Below are 19859 nucleotides of genomic sequence, written 5' to 3' on the forward strand. Positions count from 1 at the left end.
TGCAAGTCACACAGAAGACAGCCCAGGAGGGAGGATCTAACTGGGTATCGAAAAGGTCAGAAATGAATAAAATGAAGTCTTCCAGGAACCTGACAATGCTCAATATGGCACGGTTGAATAAATTACTAATTTTAATATTAATACTGACAGTTCTTGCATACTGCCTCGTGTAGTTTCCTCATCTGTAAAATGGGACATGCATGGTACCTCCATCTTGGGGTTGTTAAGAGGATTCACTGAGTTAAGGCACAAAACACACTTAAAATCGCCGCAGGCACAGAACAGGTGTTCGTTACTATGTATGCCTGGAATGGCGCTTTCATGCTTTACTAGGAGAAATCACAAAAGAGCCAGGATGGAGAGAAACCTGAGGAGGGAAACATATATAGATATATCCTGGAAATATATCCTGGAGGTTCTCTGTTCTCAGTCTCTGTATTACTGTCCTTGCTTCTGGAACAAGCTTCCTGGTTCTCTCTCATTCTTCAGATCTCACAGCATCTGCTCACACAGGCCTTCCCTTGCTCAGTCTAAAGTAGGTCTCCTCCTAGTATTTCCTCTTCCAAAGCAAGGCTCGTTCCCTTTAGAGCATTTAATGCAGTGTGTAATTGCTTGTGTCATTCTTTGTTTACCCATCTATGGAGTGTCTCCTCTTCTAGACTGTTCACTCCCTGCAGGCAAGGGGCTGGCTGTGTTACCGATTTGCCCTCAGCTCCTAGCAGAGTGCCCGGCACGTAGAGACGCTCAGTGAATGAATGATCAGTGTACCAGTTGTGCACACACGGAATAAATGAATGGATTGGGGTTCCCGCTGTAGGCAGTGTTCCCTCCAGCCACCATGGCATCCACACGGATCCTAGGAGTTGTGTGTCCCTCCTTCAGAGAATTTTAAACTAGCCCTACCTGCACGTACTTTCTCATTCCGCTCCGGTTTACGAAGAGAGGTGTGAAGATGAGACGGAAAGGGAGGTTACCCTGACAGCCGCTGGGGTGTGAAAGTGGAGGGCAGGGGCAAGATAGAATTTGAGGGTCCATCAACTTCTCACTAAGAAACACTTCCTTTTCAGGGACACCTGGTGGTTCAGTCAGTTAAGCGCTTGACCCTTGGTTTGGGCTCAGGTCATGATCACTTGGGTCATGAGATCCAGCTCCGCGTGAGGATCCTTGGTCAGCGGGGAGTCTGCTGGAAGAGCCTCCCCGCTTTTTCTCCCCCCACTCACATGAGTGTGCACACACTCTCTCTAAAATAAATAAATAAATCTTAAAAAAAAAACAACAACCAAAAAAACCTTCCTTTTTGATAGTTCCTTGGGAGGAAGGAAGTATAGACCCAAACCTCAAAGTTTTGGGGTAATCAACAGTTCCCTAAAATCCCTGAACAGGCACCCAGATAAGATGTAGGAATAGTTTGGATGTCTTGAAGGTAAAGGCCAGATGTTATGGCAAGGAAAAACTGAAAAACAGTTCAAGAGAGGGTCTTTTTACAGCACAGGGGGTAACCCAAGCAGAACTCAGGGAAGGAAGGAAAGAAAGGGGTGAGGTCTTTTGTTCTTGCAGGGTAACTCAAGAAAAACTGGGCACACCTGGAAACTGACCAGTAAGAAGCCAGACTGCTTACTTCACTTTTATGCCAGCTGGCAGTGCACAGGGAGCCTGCCCTAGGAGCAGGCGGAGGGGCTCCTGGGCTGTGAGAGTCAGGCTGCTGCACACTTAGCCCTCCCAGAGGCAGAAGCAGCCTTTCCTCCCCCAGGCCAAGGATGATCAGGAAAGAAGCCAGTGGACAGGAACTGAACTGGGCTGGGGCTAGCCCAAACTGCACTTATGTATAAATTACAAAAGCAAATCTTCTCCCCTTCTTCAAGAGCCTTTGCTTATATCTGTTGGAAAATTGTCATGGGCTGATTCATTGGGACAGGACCCATAGTGCCATCAGCCAGAAAAAGTGTAGTAATAAATATACACATCAAATGACTTTGCTATAAATGGTGATCCTCTAGACGTGGTCCTCTTGTGCAGTGCTCAACTTGAACAACTGTATTGGGCAGTCCTATCAGAAATCCAAAGTTCCAGTGTGCTTCAGTGATCTATCAGGAAGACAGAGAGATGATCTCTGGGGTCCCTCTCATGTAAGCAGTCTTCAGCATAAAGAGTTCGAGGGGTACTCAGATGGGGACTGGGATTTCTCTTGGTTTATTAACCCTATTACACTTTGATACTCCTGAAAGGCTCCCTGCAGGCATGCTGGGTGGACTGGTTTTAACCCTTGTTTAAAATGCAGATGACTCAGCCCCCATCCAATAGTTTCTGGTTCTCTAGGTCTGGGATAGGATCCCAACAACTATTTCTTATAGTAATTTTGGTAGAAGATATAGTTTGAAAATGTCTGTCTTCGCAGAAAGAATTTGAATTTACTACATAAGAAGTCTGACAGTTGTGTTGGGGCCAATCAAAAGCTTGACTTTGTCTTCCCAGTATCTTTATCAATGTAAAATCCTTAATGCATTTCTTTTCCTACTATGGCTGATTTGTGATACACTGAATACATAAAATGTAATTAATGGAAATTACACAGATCTGTTTGGCATAGAGGTAAAACCATGAAGTTTCAACAGAAAGTACTGTCAGCATCTTTGAGTGTTATGTAATCTGTATTTGTATATAGCTAGGGTTCAATAGCAGCCTAATTCTGGGCATTTAATGTGTGTGGTGTGTGTGTGTGTGTGTGTGTGTGTTCCTGGAAATGAAGAGTAAGGGGGTAGTATCTTTCCTGCATTTGATTTCTCAGATTAAAATGTTTCCACATCAAATGGCTGTGAGTTTACCCTGAGTATTAGCTCTGAGATTGGGCATAAATAATTGTGTATTTCTGCCTTCTGATTCATTCCCGGAGCTTTCTAATCCCATGGCCTGAAGGTCTCAAAACAGATAAAACCAAAATATGTGTCTGACATTCCTGGGGGCTCTCACCAGCTATTTGGGAAATAAATATAGCTTCCTGCAGGCGAGCTTCCATTTGTCCAGAATTACCTAGCTCAAGTGGAAGCCGCCCACACAATTACACTCTAGTTAAAGTATTTTGAGCTCCACCCACCCTCTGCCCATTTTTAGCATGCTGTGATGGAGGCAAGCAGGCCATGAGAACCCAGGGGGTAATGTCACCCGTCCACTGAGCGCCGGGCCTATTTGCAGGTGGGGTCTTACTGCTGGCCACAAGCTCGCTAACCAGCGTAAATACACAGATTACTTTTCAAAATTCTTTCGCACAAGCTCACATGCTTCAAACTCATCAAAGTAGGACAGAACTCATCTCTCTCCATTTTACAGACTAGGAAACAGGCTCAGGGAGGCTAGCGTGTGGGAAACGGGAGTGTCCTGATTACTGGTCCAGGGTTCTAGGAGTCTCAGTTCTCAGCAGTGGGATCATCTGGGAGAGCTTGGAGAAGAAGCAGATGCCCAGCCCAAACCCAGCTTCCCAAGGGGTGAAACTTTGTGTTGTTCTTTTTTAAAGCACCACTAGTTGAGATAAACAGCCAAGGTGGTGAACCCTTAGCCTCAGACGTGCTTCATGGGAACCCCCAGGAAAAATAATGGGAAAATGAACTGAAGTGGGAAGACAGGAACCTAGTTTGTCCAGTGCAGGAATAAAGTCCGTTGTGTAATGCGACTGCACTGCATATTGTATCATACATGAAGGCACCCTTTGGAGTTGTGCAAAGGGCAGACGATCTGCTAGGAAGAGATTCATTAGTAAGATCCCTAAGAAAACAGTAAGAAAACAAGAGGGATCAAGACGATTCATTGGGGTTCTGGAAAGCAGATTCCCCACCCGAGTTGTCGAAACTCATTTATTTGGGCTTCTACAGTGCTAGACAGTGAAACAATATACGGGTGTCCAGTGTGGCTCTCTGTGGGAGTAAAACAAAAGAGCCCCCATTTAAGACACTGTCAAATTGTTGGTGTGATCGTGTCCTCTCTCTTCTCCCCTCCATGTCCCCTCTCTAAGCAGGGCCAATTCAGATGCCCTAGGGGTGAGGAGTTAGGAGTCAGACAGCTGGTTCTGGTCTCAGCTCTATCACTACCTGCTGTGGGATCCCCTCGGCTGGACTGACCTTCAGGTTTCTTATCCTTGAAATGGGGAGTCTAATTCTTGCTCTCCTTGCCTTGCCTGAAGCACGCACTGTGATGACGTCCTCACGCGTATATACAAGTGGGGGACAATGCGTTACCACTATTAGTATAATAGGACCCACGACCATATTCAACAGCACCAAATAGTGCATTCTATCCATCCCATATATCTTTAACTCTTCCATTCCCTAGAGGCCTCACCTCTTGTGTGTCCCTGTTGTGAGAATGTTTGGAAAGCACTGGGTTCCTTCCCTTTATGCACCCGAGCTGGAACACTCTGGATTGAAATACAGAGAGACAGCCAGGCAGCTCAGCTCATGACAAGAGTCTGGGAGAAAGAGGCTGGCGGTTGATCAGAACAGTGCAGGCTTGACACAAGGTCCTAAGGGCTGGGGAGAGTGGCCAGGCTCCAGGCTTGTGCCATCCAATACAGGAGCCACTGGCCACATGTGGCTATTTAAGTTAATTACAATGAAGTCAAATTTGAAATTCAGCTCCTTGGCCACAATAGTCTCATTTCTAGTGCTCAGCAGCTCTGGGTGGTGAGTGGCTGCCATGTTGGACAGCGCTAGTAGAGAAAGTGCTCATTACTGTAGAAAGTTCTGTTGCACAGCTCTGTTCTCGACCTTCTGAGTGGTCGACAGAGGTTGACCTTTTCCATACTGTGGCCAGATTTCGGTCTGAGGACAGCATTCTAACGCGCATGCTCCAGGAAGCCCGGGAAGGCTAGGATCTGTGTTCTTTCTGGGCTGCCCCACCCCCACCCTCCGATTCAGCCTGGAGATTGGGAAACACGGATGGGAGTCGCTCTCTAGGTAAAGCTAGAGTAGGGAAGTGCTGGAGAGGACTTACTTGTAGCATGGAGCGAGAAGCCCTTCCTCGGACCCTTGGGAACAGCTAGGAGGAAATGCGAAGCTCGTGTAAACCAGATGAAAACCATCCAGTGCTTTCCTTCACCACCAGCCTTCTAGAGACACCAGCCACAGCTGCCAGGTGCTAACACACCCGTCAGCCTTCCAGGACCCACCCACCAAGGCTGGGTGGGAAGAGAAGCCCCAGGAAATCAAAGAGGTCATCCGGGCAGGGCCCTGGAGCTCACGTAGCACCTCCCTGCTCCTCCCCCATGCCCCCCCTCCCCCACTTCTGGGGAGCAGACAGAGGCCAGTTTGGTCAGACACAGCACTTGTGTCTTCTCTGGATGGTGAACAGCAGCCATGAGAGAGCCCCAGGTGGTGATGTTGGCTCTCCCCCCAAACCCCACGTCCTGGCTAAAGGGAGGCAAGCTTCAAGCCAGAATCTGCCACGCTTCCACTTTTAGACAGCATTTCTTTAGCCACCCAGGCAGAAAACCTTGATGACATAATCCTGACGAAGTTCCAGCTCTCCATCCTTTCTGGTTCCTAAGGCATGATGCTGGGCCCCCAGCAGGCTTGGGGCCATCAGAAATCCCCTCTTCCGGTGGCCGGAGACTGACTTGGGGTCAAGCCTCAGGGGCTGTCCCAATGGTATAAGTCTTAGGGGCTGGCTGGATTCTTATTCCCTCATCTTTCCAGGGGTGTGTGTGTGTGTGTGTGTGTGTGTGTGTAGGGGGGGGAAGTGGGCTACGGGGGATGGGGCTGCCTCTGAACCATTTTAGCCCCATCACACGTCTTGACTGTCTTTGATGAGAGTTGTTTCTAACTTGCGCTATGCAAATTAACAAGTCACTAATTTCAGCAATAAAAAACGAATTCTGATATTCAATATGCTAATTAACACAGCACTGGTGGTTGATGGAGATATTGATTGTGGAAAGATTTGCAGCTGCCCCCGGAGTTGGCCAGCCCTACTATAATGCTAGTAGACACCCCCCCGCCCCTCCCATTCAGCATTCTAGCAGCGTGACCACCTAGCAGGTGCCGCACGTCACCCTGATCATTATAAAGTACTTCAATACCAATGAGATAAGGAGTAGCATGCTTCCATTAAAATAGGGAAACTGAGGCACAGTGAATTCAATTAACTTTAAATCACACAAAGAAACAGAGCTGAATAGGTCCCAGCTGCTCTGAATCTGAATCCTCTCCCCACCCGCAGTCCCAACATCAGTCCCCCACACCCCATCCCAATGCCAGTCTGCATGTCCTCAAATGGTGTGTGTGGGGGGGCGTGTGTGCATGACCCACATCCAAGAGGTCACCTCCTTGTGATAGCCTCTGCTAGTCTCCACTGCTTCCCACTCTTCGGGTCGTAAGTTCAGGTAGTAGGGGCACCTTTCAAGATACCAATTTGTCTCGAACTCTTTGGGGGCCTGAACCTTGCGGACTGAATCTCGAATAACGCAATGCTTTGTTCGACATTGGCCTCCTGCTTATTTAAACAATTATGTGATGTTTGCTTAATTTAACCTTGTAATTATTTAAACAACTGTCATATGATATTTACTTAACCTTAAATTCCAAATCAACTAGGGATAGGAAGTTTTTTGAAGGGCGAAGACACTTTCTTATTTTTGTGTGTGTTTCTAAGGCTCTGTGTAGTGCCCGGCACTTACATGACAGTAATAAGGAATGGATAAAAGGAACAGGACTAATATTATCATATCCGGGGTATAGAGTTAGAACTTTTCCCAATGGGAGTTCATAAGAGGGAAGACTATTTATTACTCATAGAACAGGCCCACACTTTTGCAACCCTTACTGTGTACCAGGCTCTATTCTAAGCACTATATATATATTTATTTCCTCTTCATACAAGTCCTGTGCTACAGATAAGGAAACTGAGGAGAAGAGAAGTTAAATGACTTTCCCAAGATCTCACAGCCCATGAATGAGGGAATCAGGATTGGAACTCAGACGCCCTGACTCCAAATCATGCATCCTTTCCCTTACAATACGGTAGTAGGAAGAAAATGGAATTTTTTTTTTTAAAGATTTTATTTATTCGACAGAGAGAGAGAAGTCACAAGTAGGCAGAGAGGCAGGCAGAGAGAGAGAGGGGAGGAAGCAGGCTCCCTGCAGAGCAGAGAGCCCAACGTGGGGCTCAATCCCAGGACCCTGGGATCATGACCTGAGCAGAAGGCAGAGGCTTTAACCCACTGAGCCACCCAGGCGCTCCAGAAAATGGAATTTTTACATCCACCACACATTCTACCCAAAAACAACCTATAAGGCAGTTTCAAATGATCCTGCGCCAATCATGAGGCTGAAAGGCAATCAGTCGTCATGCTGGGAGTCATCAGTGAATCTGGGCCACCATTCAGGCAAGGAGAACCCTGGGCATCAGAGGTAGAAGAGAGAAGTTTCACTCTCGCAGCCATTTCCTGGAGATGTATTTATGCGTGTGTGGGCGGGTGGGTGGGGAGGGATTGCTAGGGAAGAGAGGTGAGGGAAGAAAGAGAAGGATGAGAAGCAGAGGAAGAGAAACCTTACAGAAGAGGAAGCCTCTTTTTACCCTGAGTCCTGGGGTGGCTCCCGGGAACAGAAGCACACCCACAGGACCTTATGTCAGAGAACAGCTCCTCACCCCCTCGGGGCCAGTGGTCACCTGATTTTCTCAGTGCAGGGGTTAGACCCAGAGCACCAGAATTTCCAGTTTTTAAAGAGGACCACAAACCTGCATTTTGTGCAAGAGTGCCTAGTTCTAAAAACAAAACCCCTTTCCCTGATGGAGATGAAGTCTACCAGCTTGAGAACTCAGCTCTTAGACCTCAGGAGGTTCTGGGATTCAGAACGGCAAAGGCTTGTGGGGGATCCAGGATGAACGCAGATGTGTGCATCTGAATTACCCTAGGGAACCAGGAGAGTTTTCTGGCCCTTCCCCAGGAGGTGCCTTGGATTTGCGGCAGAATTCCCCCTCTATTTCTCATGTACCCCACATGCCCGCCCCACTTCACCCATTTTACCACCTTTGCATATCACACGTATCACAATATATTTAATCGTTTTTCTCTTTATTGGCTCTCTCTGTATTAACTGACTTTTTAAAGTGTGGGCTGCCAGAGCCTATCATGAAATCGTAGGTTGGACATGCTAGACGCAGATTTTCCTAAGTGCATTAAAATAAACAACGAGTAGTTGATTAGTATTGCCCATTCTGTCCACCGCTTAGGCTCATTCTCGGGTGATACACTCTTCACCATCCGAAGCCTTGCCATTCCGAAACGGACTCTTCCAGACAAGACAAAGATGGAATATTGGAGAAGCAGGAAGAGACAAGACAGCTGGGTTGGAAGAGGAGGAAGAGAACCACAGGAGAGAGAAATTCTATCCCACTTGAAGAGAAATATGGAACTTGATAGTTTACCAGTTTACCAGTTTATTAGAGAACTCCTCACCCCGGAAGAACTCCTCAGTGGTTCAGAAAAGTCTCTGTCCATCTCCCATATCTCGTCTGCCTGTTATCTCCCTTCTACTGAAAACAGATTCTTAGTTTACGGGAGACTCTCGGGCTCTTACTGGCTTCTTGTTCATACTGGCTGGTGCTTTTGCTGTGGTCTGATCACAAGCCCCCACTTTGGGCACGGTTAGGAACAACAGGTAGGCTGCTAGGCTTCAGACGTGGGAGGAGGCTTCTTGAATCTTCGAGGCCTGATGACAATGGAACAAAATCCCTGGAAAGGTCCCCCACAGGAGGGCTGGAATGAAGTGACTGCAAGCATCTGGGGAGGGGGGACTAAATTTTATAAGGCGGTGGTACAGAGTTTTCTACCCCAGAGTAATAGGTGCTGACAGGAGGGAGTCCTTGTTCCCAGCATCTTGCCTCAGGCACAAATGACAAATGGACAGTCATCAAGGTTCAGTCCTTGGCACACTTTGCTGGTAACGTCAACATGCTGCTGGATGGTTTCCCCACTGACATCCTCGGGAGGAAGCACTTTTGAGTGGTTTTCTCAGAGTGATATTTTTAAGTCACCTTGTTTCTAAAAAAATTTTTTCTTTAATTTATAAAAGTAATTCTTTACGACAGACATGTGTGTGTTTTGTCCATCACTGAATTGGTAGTGATGCCTGGTGTGTAATAAGGGCTTCAGTATTAGTTCAATTAAACTAACTAATTTGATAAATGATTTATGAATTAAATTAGTTAACCCATTGAAGGGGAAGATGGAGCAGTATAAAAAAAGAAATTAAAACCACAAGTAGGGGCGCCTGGGTGGCTCAGTCGTTAAGTGTCTGCCTTTGGCTCAGGTCATGATCCCCAAGTCCTGCGATCAAGGCCCGTGTCAGGTTCTCTGCTTGGTGGGAAGCCCGCTTCTCCCTCTCCCACTCCCCCTGCTTGTGTTCCCTCTCTCGCTTTCTGTTGAATAAATAAATAAAATCTTCAAATAATAAAACCACAAATAATTCTACCTACAGAGATATCCTTTCAATACATTGATGGATTTATTTCTGGTCTTCTTTTCCATGTAAATTGAGATTACACTTTAGGATGAATTTTACATTCTGCTTTTAAGTTCCTGTTGTATCATGAGAAATGTTCAAGATCATTTGTTTATCTAATACATCATTTTTAATGACTGTGTGACCCTCCAGTGTATGGGTGTGACAGTCTACCCACTCCGATGTTGGGTATTCAGAATGCTTTCCAGTTCTCAGTTGAAGCTCAGAACAATAAATGGTCATTGCATTCTTTGGGATCCTTCTGACAGGCACTGCACCTGACACCAGGGGACAGGTGCAGAAAGTTCTAAGTTAATACCTGCAGTTTAAGAGGCAATAGTGGATGAATCTGGATGAGTAGGGACAGCCAGGAAGGGGGAGGAGAGCCAGGACTGAGCAATTCTTGGACTCCAAGGGAATCAGAGACTGTCAGAAAGGAGAAAGTGGATGAGTGGATAAGATGTCAAAGAGGGGAGAGAAGTGCTGGCTCTTATTTACAAACTATCCTGTGGCCCCTGGCCATGTCCACTTCCTCTGATGGGCACCCTGCCCCCCTCCTGCCACAGGGACTTTGCACATGTTGTTCTTGCTGCCTGGATGACATCCCTGTCTTTCAGCCGTTAGCTCAGTCTTACTTCCTTTCACTGCCTTCCCTGACTCAGCTGCTTCCCTCTATTACACACCCACAACGGATGCTCTTCTCTGTACACATTTTCTGTTCATTTCTAGAATCCTTGATTCCTGCATGCCTCCTTCACTAGAAGCCTCACAGATAATAAAAATAGGTTGAATGAATGAGTGAAGGGGCAGGGCTGAAAGATGTGCCTTTTCTTGGTAAAGATATGATAGATGTAAGCACAGAGAAACAGAGAAGAAAACAAAAGAAAAGGCAAAGAGGTTATCCTTCCCAGCCCTCACCCGTGCCCATGGAGAAGCACTTTCTCCACAGGCACCTGGATACAGATGGAGCAAGGTGGGCTGGCCCACAGCGGGCAGGGCTGAGAATCAAACCCATGAACTTGGCAATCAGTAGCCCCCACACCACTACTCCGACATGGAGGAAAAATGAAAAGGAAGGAAGGTGCTGGGCACCTCTTCTTGTCTCCCTGCTGCCTGTTTCCATACTATTGAGATTAGAGGGGGAGATAGGGCACCTTCGGAAGGCTCTCCAATATGCATGGCAGGCAGCCCCGGGGGGTAGCGTGCCGAGGAGGGAGATCTGTTCCTGCTGCAGATAAAATGACTGAGGATTCAGGGACCTGTCTGGTGGCGATACCGTCAGCCATGGAAGAATCCATTTCTAACAGCTCCTTCTTATACATTATTCATGAAAACAGGAAGACAGCGCCGATAACATCAGAATGATGCCGCTGTCCAGCAAATCTAATGACTGTAGCTTAAGGGCATTTTAACTAGCATGGAAAAAAATTATTGTTACCAATTTGAGGTCCCGGAGGCTCGGAGAGCTAACTCAAGCTGGAAGAGCTGGTGTGAGTTTCCTATTTGGAAAAAGGCGTGGCCTTCCACATCTGTTTCTTTGTGGTTGTCTGGGGCCTCCCCACCCTCTCATTTCTTAGTTTCTAGTGGAGAGATTAATGCTGCTCGAGCCAAATAGCCTTAGGTTTTTCAAATCAGTCCCTATTTTCATATCCGTCAGTCAAAAGATGGGGACCGGCCATAGCACTTTGTGGAGGGCTTCGTGGGATTTCAACATAAATTATTAGCCTCTAATCTGTACAAGCCTAAGGGACGAGAGCATGTGAAACAGCGGGGATTCTGCTGTTGCCGAGATCTGATTTTTGTGCCCAGTTTCTGATTCATTACAACTGCAAGACTCATTCCATTCCCAAACCCCATCCAACTTGCTGTCAAATAAGCCAGGAGTTTGGTTTTTTTCAAAGGGAGAAAGAATGGGGAGGGCAGGTCAGGTCAGTTATCCGAGAGGCAGAGGCTGGGAGAAGCAGAAGGCAGCTTGATGCAATTTTTAATTTGCCTCTTATATTCTGTCCTTCACCTGGAATGTTCTGGCTTCCTGAACATCGGCTGATGCATTCCATTTACATCCATTCATTCATTCCCCACAAACAATTAGTGAGGGAATACTGCTTGTCCAGGGGGCTTGCAAATGAATTGCAACACTTAAAAATAAACCAGGCTTTGATGCCTGCCTTCATGCAGTTTCATTTCCGCAGGTGGTTGGAAGGAGACTTTAACAGCCTTTCTCCGGGTGCGCTAGGAGAGGAAATGATTGTGGCATGTCTTCAGATGAGCAGATTTTGTCCAAACAATTGCATATTTTATTTTCATCCGTATTATAGAAATATAACTAGCCTTTCCTACTTGCCATTTCATAGACACTTGCTCGGGGAAGCTGATTTTAAGGAAGAATTATTAATAGACCAAGTGGTATGATGATATGCACAATCACAAAGCTGGTTCATAATAGTAGTAGTGATAGAGATATTAGTAGCCACCAAGAGTTCAGAGTGCTTAGTAGGGGCCAGGTCCTTTCAATAAATGTTTTACAAATATTTTTCTTGTGTAGTCTCCCCACTCCTGATTCTTGGAGAAAAGCTGCAGTGGTTTGACTCCCCTGTCCCTCTGCAGGTAAGATTATAAGCTGCATGAGGGCAGGCACCAAAGCCTGGCTCATTATTTCATTTGCAACTTGTTTGCAAGTACCCTTGGCAAGTCATATACCCTCTATAATTACTTGCGGGATAAATCAATAAGTGGATATAATTGAATGCATCAACCAGTGTTTCAGAAGCCAGAACATACCACACAAAGGACAGAAAACAGCAGGCCTCCCCCTGGCTGCTCTCTTTCCTGCCCCCTGGGGCTGCCTGGTATCACCCGGAGCCAGGTCCTGGGGTGCAGAGGGTGGAGGCAGGGAGCCCAATTTCTGCCTAAGTACCATCTTATTAACCAGTCCAGCTGTATTGATAACAAGCCAGTTGCTGCATTTCAATCTCCATCTGGTTCCTGATGTGGTTTGGTTAAGATTCTGGAGGGGAGGAGGCAAATGATTAATTCATAGCAATAACCATTCACCTTCACCATAACCTCATGCATCATCATCATCTCCATTTGCATAGGGGGAACAGGCTCAAAGAGCTCAAAGAACTTGCTGGAGGTCACAGCTAGTGAATGGCAAAGCCAGGATTCAAACAGACGTCTTCCCTCACATCTTTTAAAAAATTCGTATTTCAGGTAGCTGAGCCGGCTTTCTTCAAAAATCTCTAACAGGCTCGTATAATAGAACCGTTAGAAATCACAAAGTTTAAAGAAATAGTCTCTCTGCACAGATTTTGATGTGTAACTAAAATCTCATGAAATGAAACAATCATGGGAATGATTAAATTATAATTATGACAGACCGTGGCTGCCCATTTGGAAAGACTTAAGCATTTTATAGAAACTCAGTGTTCACACTGGCCAGTTTTTTCCCTTGATTCTTCTCTGAGTTCCAATGAATTTTTCATCAGCTTATTAATTAGCACAAATCATGGATTGTGCTATGTAATTAAGGTCTTATGTGTTCCTCCAGATCTTATGTTTGAGTTAAATGTTAATTTTTCACAGAGAAAAATTAGGAATTTGACAACCGCCTTCCTTCCTGGCAATAGACTCTACATGCTGCCTGTCAAAAAAGATTGAGTGCTTGAGTTTCCAAGATACGGAATGATAGATTATTCAGCATGAAATTGCAAACTCATTTGCCCAAGATCACAATCAATTGCTGACAGCAGTTTTTCCCCCAAAAACCCATTTGTGAAAGCATTTGGTAGTCTAGTCACTGAATGTTAACTCATACGCCATGACTCGCCATTAGTCTTCGTAACTTTTCTTTAGTCCCTGTCTTGGCTTTCTTTCTTTTAATTTCTATCCATCTCAGAGTCACTGGAAGAAATGAAGTTATGTTGTATGGGTCCATTTTCTGTAGTAGTCTATTTATAGTGATAGTAGTTCTTACCACACGCTCTTGGGAGACAATTCCCAGGGATCTCTTACATTTCCTTACCTCCCATACGCAGGGGTCCCAACTCTTTGTTCCAGATGATCTTTTCTGGAGCTGTTGGTTAGCAAAGACCCTTGGAAGATAGAGATAGTGTCTCCCACAGAAGCAAAGAGCATTACTTACTGCCCATGATAAAATATTTGACTCCCCAAGCTCAGGGCTCCACTCCTACCATACAACCTGCTGTACATGGGGGCGTCGTCTTTGCCTGGCTCTGTGAGAATTGGGCTCAGGGACCTGGCACAAATGTTGACACTCTGGCCATTGCTAGTGATGCAAGCAATAAAGTCCTTCATCCTTTGCCCCTGACCAGAGTCTTGCGTCATCTGTCAACATTAATGAAAGAGTGGTAGGGTGACTTATGAGCTCACAAGTAGGGTGAACTCTCAAACCTTTCATAGCTCTTGGCATATACCAGAAACTGTTAAAAAAATGTGTGTATGCGCAGGCAGCAATCTCTTTGACATCAGCCGCAGCAAATTCTTCCTAGGACTATCGCCAAAGGCAAGGGAAGCAACGGCAAAAATGAACTATTGGGACTTCATCAAGATCAAAAGCTTTTGCACAGCAAAGGAAACAGTCAACAAAACCAAAAGACAACTGACAGCTGTCTGTCATGGGAGAAGATATTTATTTGCAAACGACATATCAGAAAAAGGGCTAGTATCCAAAATCTGTAAAGAGCTTAGCAAACTCAACACCCAAAGAACAAATAATCCAATCAAGAAATGGGCAGAGGACATGAACAGACATTTCTGCAAAGAAGACATCCGCATAGCCAACAGACACATGAAAAAGTGCTCCACATCACTCAGCATCAGGGAAACACAAATCAAAACCACAATGAGATACCACCTCACGCCAGTCAGAATGGCTAAAATTAACAAGTCAGGAAATGACAGATGCTGGTGAGGATGTGGGGAAAGGGGAACCTTCCTACACTGTTGGTGGGAATGCAAGGTGGTGCAACCACTCTGGAAAACAGCATGGAGGTTCCTCAAAAAGCTGAAAATAGAGCTACCCTATGACCCAGCAATTGCACTCTTGGGTATTTACCCTAAAGATACAAACGTAGTGATCCGAAGGAGCACGTGCACCTGAATGTTTATAGCAGCAATGTCTACAATAGCCAAACTATGGAAAGAACCTAGATGTCCATCAACAGATGAATGGATAAAGAAGATGTGGTATATATATATAATGGAATACTATGCAGCCATCAGGAAAATGAAATCTTGCCATTTGTGACGACGTGGATGGAACTAGAGGGTATGACGCTTAGCGAAATAAGTCAATCGGAGAAAGACAACTATCATATGATCTCCCTGATATGAGGAAGTGGAGGTGCAGCATGGGGGGTTTGGGGGGTAGGAAAAGAATAAATGAAACAAAATGGGATCGGGAGGGAGACAAACCATAAGAGACTCTTTTTTTTTTTTTAAAGATTTTATTTATTTATTTGACAGAAATCACAAGTAGGCAGAGAGAGGGAGAAGCAGGCTCCCTGCTGAGCAGAGAGCCCGATGCGGGGCTCGATCCCAGGACCCTGAGATCATGACCTGAGCCGAAGGCAGAGGCTTAACCCTCTGAGCCACCCAGGCGCCCCCCCATAAGAGACTCTTAATGTCACAAAACAAACTGAGGGTGGCCAGGGGGAGGGGGGTAAGGAGAGGGTGGTGGGGTTATGGACATTGGGGAAGGTATGTGCTATGGTGAGTACCGTGAAGTGTGTAAACCTGGCAATTCACAGACCTATACCTCTGGGGCTAAAAATACATTATATGTTTATAAAAAAAATTTTTTAAATTTTTAAAAATTACTGACAAAAAAAGTGTGTATGTATACACACACACACACACAAATATTTATCTATTGCATGTGTGTTAAATATATACGTATATTTTATATCTGCTCACATAACAACCTTATGAGGTATTACAATTGTCCTTAGTTTCCAGATGAGGAAACTGAGGCATAGAGGTTATCCAAGTAGGCAGTGGATCTAGGGTTTGGACCAGGCAACGTGGCTCTGGTACCTGCTCTCTGCTTCCTTGCTCTCCCCTCTTGGTGGAAGACCCCAAACCTAGCCTCAGCGGCTGAGATCCAAGTTGAAAATGAAGAGCTGTTGGTTCATGTCCAGGAACAGATGAACCGGATGTTGGTGTTACTGACGCTCTTCCAAAGGTTCCAAGAAGTTCCTGTACAATCACTTCCCAAATGTTTACAGAGCACCAGGGTGTGCTGTCCCAGGGACTCTGGGAGGAGAGAAAAGAAAACTCTCTGGGCCACTGCTTGTGCTGAAATCCATGCTTTTGGTGCCCAGAAGGCTGGGGCTAGCGAGTAGTCCACACCGGGGTGGGGGGGGGGGGGACCCTTGTATCCTCTTGTAGTTCCCACTGGAAATGCATTAAGGGTATCCTGCCTGACCACCTTCCTCCTGCCCTTGTCCACTCCTCGCAGGACAATTGCTCCTTACCTTCTGCTTTCCAATATACCACTATTAATAATGATGTAAACAACAATGATAACACAGCAATTCAGTGAATAGGTATCGCGTGCCAACTTTGTGCCTGGTGCCATTATGGGCATTTGGGATACGCAGTGATCTAAGCTCCACCCTTGCCCTCCTGGAGCTGACGTCTAGCTGGGGAGGTAAACTATAAGCAAGTAAACAAATACGTCCACGAGGTGTGGACAAGTTTGTTGAAGGAAAGCAAAGCAGAGCGAGGCTAGGGCTCCCTGCTCAGTGGGAATCTGCTTCTCCCTCTGCCCCTCGCCCTGTTCATGCTTGCTCTCTCTCTCCAATAAATAAATAAATAAAAATCTTTAAAAAAACAAAACAACAGAGTGAGGATAGAGAGGGAGAGCAGGAGGGCTATTTTAGGTGGTGGCAGTGGGGCTCCCTGAAGAGGGGACATTTGAGCCAAGACCTTAATGAAGGGATCAAGGCAGGTCTTACTGAGGACGACACTGCAGCCAAGTTCTGAAGGAGGGACGAGGCAAACCGCGGGGATGACCAGAACAAGAGTGTTACAGGGAAAAGGGGCATCAGGAACAAAGGCGTGGAGGTGGGAGCTAGCTGGCCATGCTTGATGAACATCGAGACCCATGCGGTTGGAGGGAGTCACAGAGGACGGCTCAGCTCCTAGTATAGGACCTTGGCTCTTACTCTCTGTGAGGTGGGAAACAATCAGAAGGTTCTGGGCAGAGAGGCGCCGTTACCTGGTTACAAGGGTAACCCTGGAAGAGCCGCTACTTATTAGTGCTTCTGAGGCCTATCCCCATGGCAGGTGCCATCCCAGAGATCCTAGAAGCGACCCTCCCAGGTAAGCGTCACTAGTTCGGGACTCCTGTTCTTTAATCCCAGCCGGGCCCTCCACAGAGCTCAGTGACCCTTTGGCCTGTGGGCCCTCATCTTTTCCCAGCTGCCTTCTCCACAGGGTGAAGCCTGTCTCAACCGCACTCCTCTTCCTTGCCTCATGGGCCCAGCCCCACACTTATAAACCTCTCTGTACCCTCAACCTTGGGCCCCTAGGCACCCCATCTTTGAGAACCTTGGTCCGGTTCGGTGGGCACAGGGGGGCCCAGCTAGAGCCATGGTGGTGTTGTTGGCCTGTGTCTAGGTTTGTACCAGCGGATATGAGGGGAAGGCTGTGGACTCTTCAAGCTCCCCCCCCCCCCCCCCCCCCCGCCCCCCCCCCCCCCCCCCCCCCCCCCCCCCCCCCCCCCCCCCCCCCACCGCTGATTTCTCTTTCTCCTCACAGTCATGATTCTGAAGAAGAGTCGCTACTTCTTGCCTGAGGTGGTCTGGCCTCCTTCGTCCCAGCTGGACCCTCCACCCACACTGCCCCCCGCCCCCACTGCCAAATGTCCCTAGCTAACCCCACCAAAATGGGCCTCACCCATCCTGCCAATAAGCAGCTGGCAGCTAGGTCTTGGGGTATGTTCACACCTTCTCCATCTGGACTGCTCCAAGGCCAGCGACATGGTCATGGCCACCTCCCTGGCCGTCCGCCCTCCCCAGCATGCGGCCAGCCTTTCTAATGGGTCCATTTGAAGTCTATCCCTGAGCACCCTCTTACTCCACAGGCACAGTCCCCTGACTTCTTATCCTTGCAGACATCCAAAATTCCAGCCCCAACTCACCTCCTGAATTTTAGTCCTTCCAACTGTCTATAGGACTTTCCAGCGGGATGTCCCATGGATGCGCCGACTCGCAAGACCCAACCTGAGTCAATGTCACCACCTCCACCGACACCGCCCCCCTCCCCCACCGCCAAACGTCCCTAGCTAACCCCCTAGCTAACCCTCCGGCTGCTTTCACCGTCGCTTGGGCTGCATTAGCTGGTTCTGCAGGTCTTACGGCCTCGCAGCCTGCCACCCTCCTCCGGCTCTCGCTGCCGACGTCCTGCCAGTCTCTCGCTCTCACCCACGCTCTTACCAAGGCCTAGTTATCCCATAAAGGTCACCTGGGAAGTTTCTGAAAGTACAGATTCTTGTGCCACCCCCCCTGCCCCCACCACCCCGAGAGTCTGATTTAGTCTGGACTCAAGGTAGGACTCAGGCGTCTGCATTTTTAATAAACTCCCCAGGCCATCCCACAAGGTGGTCTCCAACCACGTTGTAGGAAACCACATTACTTAGCCTCTCCTTAGTCTGGTCCATCTGCACATGATTAATTGGTACTGCTAGGACTACCCACTATTTTTGGAACACTTATCATACCTCAAGACTGTGTTGAACCCTCCGTAGGCATATGTCCCATTAAATAATGCTTTGTTTTAACTACTAGTATGAGCCCCATTTTACCTTTGAGAAAACTGAGACACAGATAACGAAGTTAACTAGCCCAAGAGCACAGTCCCTCTGACCGAAAGCCAAGTTCTCTGCATTACATTTTGCCACCTCTCTTGCTTCCCACACTTCCCACTCCCCTATCCCGAGTAACTTCAGTTTTCCAAATGGACCTTATTGCTTTACGCCTCTGAGCCTTCGTCCATGCTGTTCCTCTCTTTCAGATGGCCATTTGTGTTGGTTTTCTATAGCAGTATAGCAAATTACCACAAAGTTAGCAGCTGGGCACAATACGGTTGCTTCTTTGCTCAGGTTCCCATAAAGCTAAAATCCCCGTGTTAGCTGGGGCTGTGTTCTCACGTAGAGCTCAGGGTTCTCTTCCAAGCTCATTGGTTGTTGGCAGAACTCAGTTTCTCCTCTTTCTCTGCTGGCCAGGGGTTGTTCTCAGAGCCTAAAAGCTGCCCACATTCTTTGCGGTGTGTCCCCCCTTCATCTCTAGAGCTGGCAGACAAGATTCTCTCCTAGGATGCATTCTTTCCATGCTTTAAATCTCCTTTGCTGGAACAAGCCTAGTCTTATCAAAGTGGCCTGATTAGGTCAGGCCACCAAGGATAATTTCCAGATTTTAAGGTCAGCTGATTGGTGAATCTTCATGGCGTCTGCAAAATCTCTTACAGCTGAACCTAAATCCGTGTTTGAATAGCTGGAAGAAGGTGTGTGTACAGAAGAAGGGGGGCTGGGAACCTAGGGGCACAGACTTCTACCTACCACATCAGCTGCTATACACAGCTGATAAATCACAGAATTCCACCCTGAACCTAATAACACACTAGATGTTAACTACCTGGAATTGAAATAAAATTGGGGGGGGGGGGGCCGGGACCACTTAGCCCAAGGATTGTTGCCTTCCTCTATGCCTCTAGACAGAGTTGAAGTCCCCCTCCGTTTCCTGGATAGCATCCAACAAACACTCAACATCTGTCCAATGTAATGTCATATTTGTTTACAGCTCCATTCCCCCCAAGCTGGGCTGTCATTTATTTGAGGGCAGGACCCAAGCTTTAGCTATCTTTGTATCCCCAGCCCCTAGAACAGCAGCCAGATCTGTATGCACTTGCTGCCCAAGAGTGAGGGATGTGCCCGAGCCAGCTGGACAGACAAGAAGAGCATTTTTCACTTAAAGTTGCACACAAGGCAGGAAAAAGGCTGTGGACAGAGCCCCGGAAGTCCCCTCCTCGGTCAGCGCTGGCGCTTCCAGAGCTTTTAGCTGGGGGTACCATGGACAGGCAAGTGCGGCTTCTGAGACCCCAGAGAACCAGCACGGCCGTTACGGTGAGGCATATGAGCCACTAGGTGTCACTCCCGATTCAATAAAGAGCGACCGGGTCCTTAAGGAGGGCCCTTCCTGCCTTCCTGGTGAAGGGAGCTGGTGACTTGGTCCCACCCACTGTTTTCTTCTAGGTCACACTCCAGACTTTCCTCTCTGTTCTTCAGCTCCCCCGACGGACACAGTCGGGGTCTAAATCAGGACAGACAACAGATCAGGGGCGCAGGGT

Source organism: Enhydra lutris, unplaced genomic scaffold (assembly GCF_002288905.1).
Source record: "Enhydra lutris kenyoni isolate GAN:26980312 unplaced genomic scaffold, ASM228890v2 scaffoldscaffold7, whole genome shotgun sequence".
Classification (NCBI taxonomy): Eukaryota; Metazoa; Chordata; class Mammalia; order Carnivora; family Mustelidae; genus Enhydra; species Enhydra lutris.